We start from the raw sequence: 5,606 nt of genomic DNA, 5'->3' as shown, positions 1-5,606 counted from the left end.
GAACGTCACTTTACTCAATTCAATGTTTTGTTACAAGTTTAGTCTCTCTCCTTAAAATGCATAAACTTTGAACATTTTCCTACTGGACAGTTGCTGTCCAGTTCGTTTCCACCCTGTTGACCACATGGATACCAAATTGGAAATGCGCTCCATGTGGTTTCCAATGGCAAAGCACAGCGTCTTTCATCCAAGTTGTTGTGAATGACCTTGAATTTCCAGCCTTCAGATTAGAAGTGAAGCACATAATGTTTGCACCTTCTTACGAGAGATGGCTAATCTGCACGTGATCAGAAAGTGGAAGACCCACAATGAGATGGCTGGACGCAATGGTTGCAGCAATAGGCTCCCACAGAACGATGGTGAGGCTGGTGGGGCGCTGGTGTCACCTGCTGTTGTGTATACGTCCTGAGTCGAAACTGACTTAATGGCACCTAACAAAAACATCACGCACAAACTCATCTGTATTCTTCCCCAGTGAATGGAGCTGCAGAGTGCCTTTACTGGATATTGTGAGGCCCCAAGCACACTTTGATCTCATTAACATGACACTTAGCAGTTGAGCTGACTGGCCATGAATAGGAATGTGCTACCAGAGGGACCATGACTGTGGGAAGTTCTGCTAGGATGGCTGCATTGTGCATTGTACAGTAACAAATAATAAGTCTTAGGAGAAGACTTATAAGCACCAGAAGAGTACTAAGCAAAATATTTGCACAGTTAAACACCGGCTGAAAATTGCATCCTCAGAGTGACTATTGACTGTATTCTTTCCCTTGGGAATGTAGAGATCCTTGATTTTTTTTCTTTCCGTTTTGGGTTTTGATTTTCCTTCCAAGGGACTTAGGTTAAATTAAAAATAAATTTCAAGATGCTTTTTTTGTTTTGTTTTCATTTCCATCTCAATCTCGTAAATTTTCTCCTCTTCCTTCTCTATCCTCCTGGGCTGCCTTCCTCCCTTCCTCCCCTCTCCTTGTTCCCCAGGGGGAAATATCTTTGCAGCTTCTTCATGTGCATTCACAGCAGCTTATTTTGTAGAAAATGTAGCTGCTATGGAAATCACAAACCACTTACCATCCCTGCAGTCTGACCATTAAAAAAAAACACTACTGAAGTGTGTCTCTGTATGCTTCCAAACTTGCTTGCACAATGGGAAAAATTGCTCATGAATCCACTCTACTTACCTGTGCTTTATTGCTCTATCTAAAAATCATCTATACCTAAAGTGCATTGTAGAAACCAACATTCAGATCACTTCTGTTTTTCTAATAGGCTATATTCATCTCAACCTGCGGTGCCATAATGTATTACAGGTTCATGACTTCTTTATAGACTTCACATGACAAGCTTCTTAATCCTTCTACTTATAACAAAATAGGAAACCTATAACACCTTCCTCATAGGATTATATGAAAACTAAATGAGAACACACCTTTATAGCATTTTTGCACAGTAAAATATTTATCACTGACTTCTGTAGGGAAAATAGATGAATTTCTGAAAAGACCAAATCTAGGAGAATTAGTTAGTTGTTTAAAACACTGCCATGTTGGCTATAGATTGATGAAAGACAGTGTTATTTAAGTTATATTTATCAAATTAGATTATAACTTAAATTTAAGTTGTATTTACATGGTGGCCGACAAGTTCACAGAGCTCCAAAAAAGCAATGGGACCTGAGATCACCAAGATAGACCTGGTCCCCTCCTTCTAGAACCTGAGGAAGGACTGTGAAGCCAGGTGAGGATCGCTGCCTCCCACAGGTCAAAGAGTTATGTGAGAACCTCTGGGCCGACTGCCGGGAGAACAGGATCATGACCAGATCCTGCCCTGCATTAAGGAGCTGGTGTCAGATGCAAACCAACATGTCAAGTCGGCCCTCACCTCAGTTATCATGGGCCTCTCGCCCATCCTGGGCAGACACCATCGAGCACCTCCTGCCCCTCTTCCTGGCGCAGCTGAAAGATGAGTGCCCTGAGGTGCGTCTGAACTTCATCTCCAACCTGGACTGCGTCAACGAGGTCATCGGCATCCGGCAGCTGTCCCAGTCACTGCTCCCTGCCATCGTCGAGCTGGCCAAGGATGCCAAGTGGCGGGTGCGGCTGGCCATCGCTGAGTATATGTCCCCGCTGGCAGGACAGCTGGGGCTGGAGTTCTTCAATGAGAAGTTCAACTCCTTATGCATGGCCTGGCTGGTGGATCACGTCTATGCCATCCATAAGGCGACTACCAGCAACCTGAAGTAGCTGGTCGAGAAGTTTGGGAAGAATGGGCCCATGCCACCATCATTCCCAAGGTCTTGGCCATGTCTGGGGACCCCAACTACCTGTACCGCATGACCACGCTCTGCTGTATCAATGTCTTGTCTGAGGTCTGTGGACAGGACATCACCACCAAGCACATGCTGCCCGCCGTCCTGCGAATGGCTGGAGACCCTGTTGCCAATGTCCGCTTCAACATGGCCAAGTCCCTGCAGAAGATAGGCCCCATCCTGGACAACAGCACGCTGCAGAGTGAGGTCAAGCCCATCCTGGAAAAGCTGACTCGGGACCAGGATGTGGATGTCAAGAACTTTGCCCAGGAGGCTCTGACTATTCTGTCTCTGACCTGAAGCTGAACGAAGAGCCGATACTGGCCTCGGGTGTCTACCTACCGGTGCCTCTCCCTCTGGGAGCCAGTCGGGGGCCTTTGGCTGCCACTTCCCGTGCATGGTCTGACCCCAGGTCCCTTCCCCCAGCACGACTCATCCCCTCCCCATCCTGGGATGACTCCTCACTGTTCACCTCCTAGGGAGGCTGGGTGAACACAGAGGCAGGACAGGTGAGACCCTGCGAGGCAAGGCCCCACCCAGCCAGGGAGAGACTCAAGCTTCCCAGGTCCCTGGCTCTTGCTGCTGCGTCAAGGACCCCTCTCCTGTCAACTTCTCCACCTCCCTCCCTCCTTCCCCCTCAGTGATTTTTCTGTGTCAATTGTGTTGTTTTTATTTTATTCTTCCCCCTCCCTCTTTTCCCCTTTTCACAGACAAATAAAGGTCTAGAAATACCCCCAAAAATTAAGTTATAATTATCAACATCATTGGATCTGAATTTATCAAAAACAGCGAAGCAAAATCCAATATTTGTTTCCAATATTTGGAAGAAATTATATTTTTAAAGGGAACTAATAAGACTCCAAGGAGCCCTGGTCGGGCAGTGGTTACACGTTGGGCCAGCAACCACAAGGTCAATAGTTTGAAACCACCAGCACATGGGAGAAAGATGGGGGTTTCTGGTCTCTAAAGAGTTCCAGTCACTGAAACTCATGGGGACAGCTTTACCCTGTCCTGTAGGGAGGATTGCTACAAGTCAGAGTTGACTCTATGGCAGTGATTTTGTTTTTTGGTTTGTTTTTGGAATAGATTCCAAAAGGAGCCCTGGTGCCATTACCAGGTAAAGGCATTTTGTCCACTCACTTCAGTGTCCCATCAATCGAAGGCACAAAAGGAAGCACGTCTGTCCTGTTGTGGTGCTTAGATGCCATAGAGAGCGTTCCAACTCATCGCAAGCCTGTGTCCCAGAGATCAAGCCCTGCTGGGTCATGTGCCGTCCTCATAATTGTGATGTCGGTGCCTATTTTTGCAGCCCCCGTGTCAATCCATTCTTGCTCATCAGTCCTTCAGGTCTTTGCCATAGTCCAGGCCCAATGTTAGGTTTGAGCCAAAGAACAGAAGGTATTTCTAAGGGGTTTTTGTTTTATTATCTTTTTCACTAATTGTATTCATAAATACAGTGAATACAAAAAAACTAAAAACTAGTGACAAACTACAGTGTTTCATACATGTTAATCTCATTCTTCTTACGTTCAACCAAGTTCAGGACAATGTTCCTTGTGGTTATAATTATAGTGACATCTTTTTTTAATATGCTCTTTCTATCGGAGTAGTGAATTGACTTATTCATTTGTCTTCCTTTGGTTGTTTATTAACATTTGTCTTACATTTGTATCACTTATAAACAACATAATTTTTATGTCAAATATATGGAAGCAAGGATAAGATCACATTCTCATTTAATGAGGAATACTCAATTCCTCACCACAGAGATATCGTCAGTAGAAAATGAACCAGGAAGAGATCAATTCAAAACATTAATCTAACTACCCTTTCTTTTAGAGCTAGAATATTTACCAGAAATTATTGAATTTATTCTCTTGTTTGGCAAACAAAAAAAATCTGACCTAGACGTTCTTTCATAGTGCTCTGATGGCAACAACACAAATGCAATCCTTAGACCATAGTGATCCTTTCCAAAAGCGGTTCACTGCATTTTAATATGAGCCGATAATCCAAATCCTAGGATCGCATGGCCAAATTGATAACTTCATTACGAGAAACCCTCAGTGACATAATTGATCATGTTTGTAAAAGGTCAAACACTTAAACACTGGAAAGTATAGTAAACAAATTAAGATCTTAGACACCTTCAGTAGATTCCCTTTATCCTAAGTTACATCTATTGAATTTATTAGTATGTGTCAAGTCATGTGCAATTCTAGAAGAGAACAAACCCAAAAAAAATTTTAATGTGATGATAAAAATGTGAAAAATATAAAGAAATCACTTAAAGAGAAACCTACTATGTAAAAGATAAATGTGTCATTTTGAAGCTGAATGTATAATGCAGATGGGAGGTATCCATAGACTAAAAAGAAACTCAAGTAACATAATTTACTAAAAACAAAGCCACAAAGGATGATTTAACCACAAAGAGAGGGAGAATCTCCTTTCATGCATACAATTAGCCTGGAGGTTCTTGTGCAAAGGAGATGGGAAGATGAAAAGAGAGATCTTTAATAAAAGATAAGGAAAGTTTCTTTTTATCCAAACACCAGGCAGCAAAAACATGAAGCCTGGGGCTTTTCATACACTTGGGGTTTCCAGAGATTTCCAGAACCACGGGTTAGACAACTGGAAGAAAGAAAATTATTCTACAAGCAAGTCAGTGAGAGAGATTGAGCTGAAGCATAGCGAGTTGTGAGGGTGGCACAGGCCGGGGCAGGGCTGCTTTCCTCTTGCACATGGGTCACATGACTTAGAACTGACTCAACCACACTTCACAAATCCATAAACATCTCAGTTAGAAACACGCACGTACACACACACACACATGCACTCACGCGCACACGCACCAGTCAGCAAATTTACCACTTGCTTTTGGATCCAATCCTATTCCTCGTTTCATTTCAATTCATGTCCTCGTGGACTTAGTTATGGAATGAAAGACTGACTGTCCATCATTGTCTAATTGGCCAGCGCAACACTATCAAATGCCACAGCATTAAAAGAAGCACTACTGTCACCTTCACTGAAGAGCCAGAGTGGGGGAACATATCAACCCCAGCATATCTCCATCACTCTCTTCTTTCCAACTTTGAAAACAGGAATTGTATCAAAATGCAAAGACTATTAAACTTGGAAAAGCATTTAAATTATATTTTCAAGAATATAAACAGTAGGTCATTTTACATGAAGTTTAATTTAATCGCCATCTACAGATGAATAGCTGTGTTTCTGTCCGATGCTCTTTGGTATTATGACATTTAAGTTCGCCCAGAGTTTCATGACTTGAGGA

At 43.0% G+C, this 5,606-nt stretch overlaps 1 pseudogene; it reads left to right on the top strand.

Annotated features, from left to right (window-relative positions):
• Positions 1-1,629: 1,629 nt before the first annotated feature.
• LOC142452401 (serine/threonine-protein phosphatase 2A 65 kDa regulatory subunit A beta isoform-like) lies at positions 1,630-2,608 on the top strand (annotated as a pseudogene).
• The last annotated feature ends 2,998 nt before the right edge of the window (positions 2,609-5,606 follow it).

This window comes from Tenrec ecaudatus, chromosome 7, assembly GCF_050624435.1.
Source record: "Tenrec ecaudatus isolate mTenEca1 chromosome 7, mTenEca1.hap1, whole genome shotgun sequence".
Taxonomy (NCBI): Eukaryota; Metazoa; Chordata; class Mammalia; order Afrosoricida; family Tenrecidae; genus Tenrec; species Tenrec ecaudatus.
The sequence above is the reverse complement of the archived record's forward strand: the minus strand, read 5'-3'. Positions and strand labels throughout refer to the sequence as shown.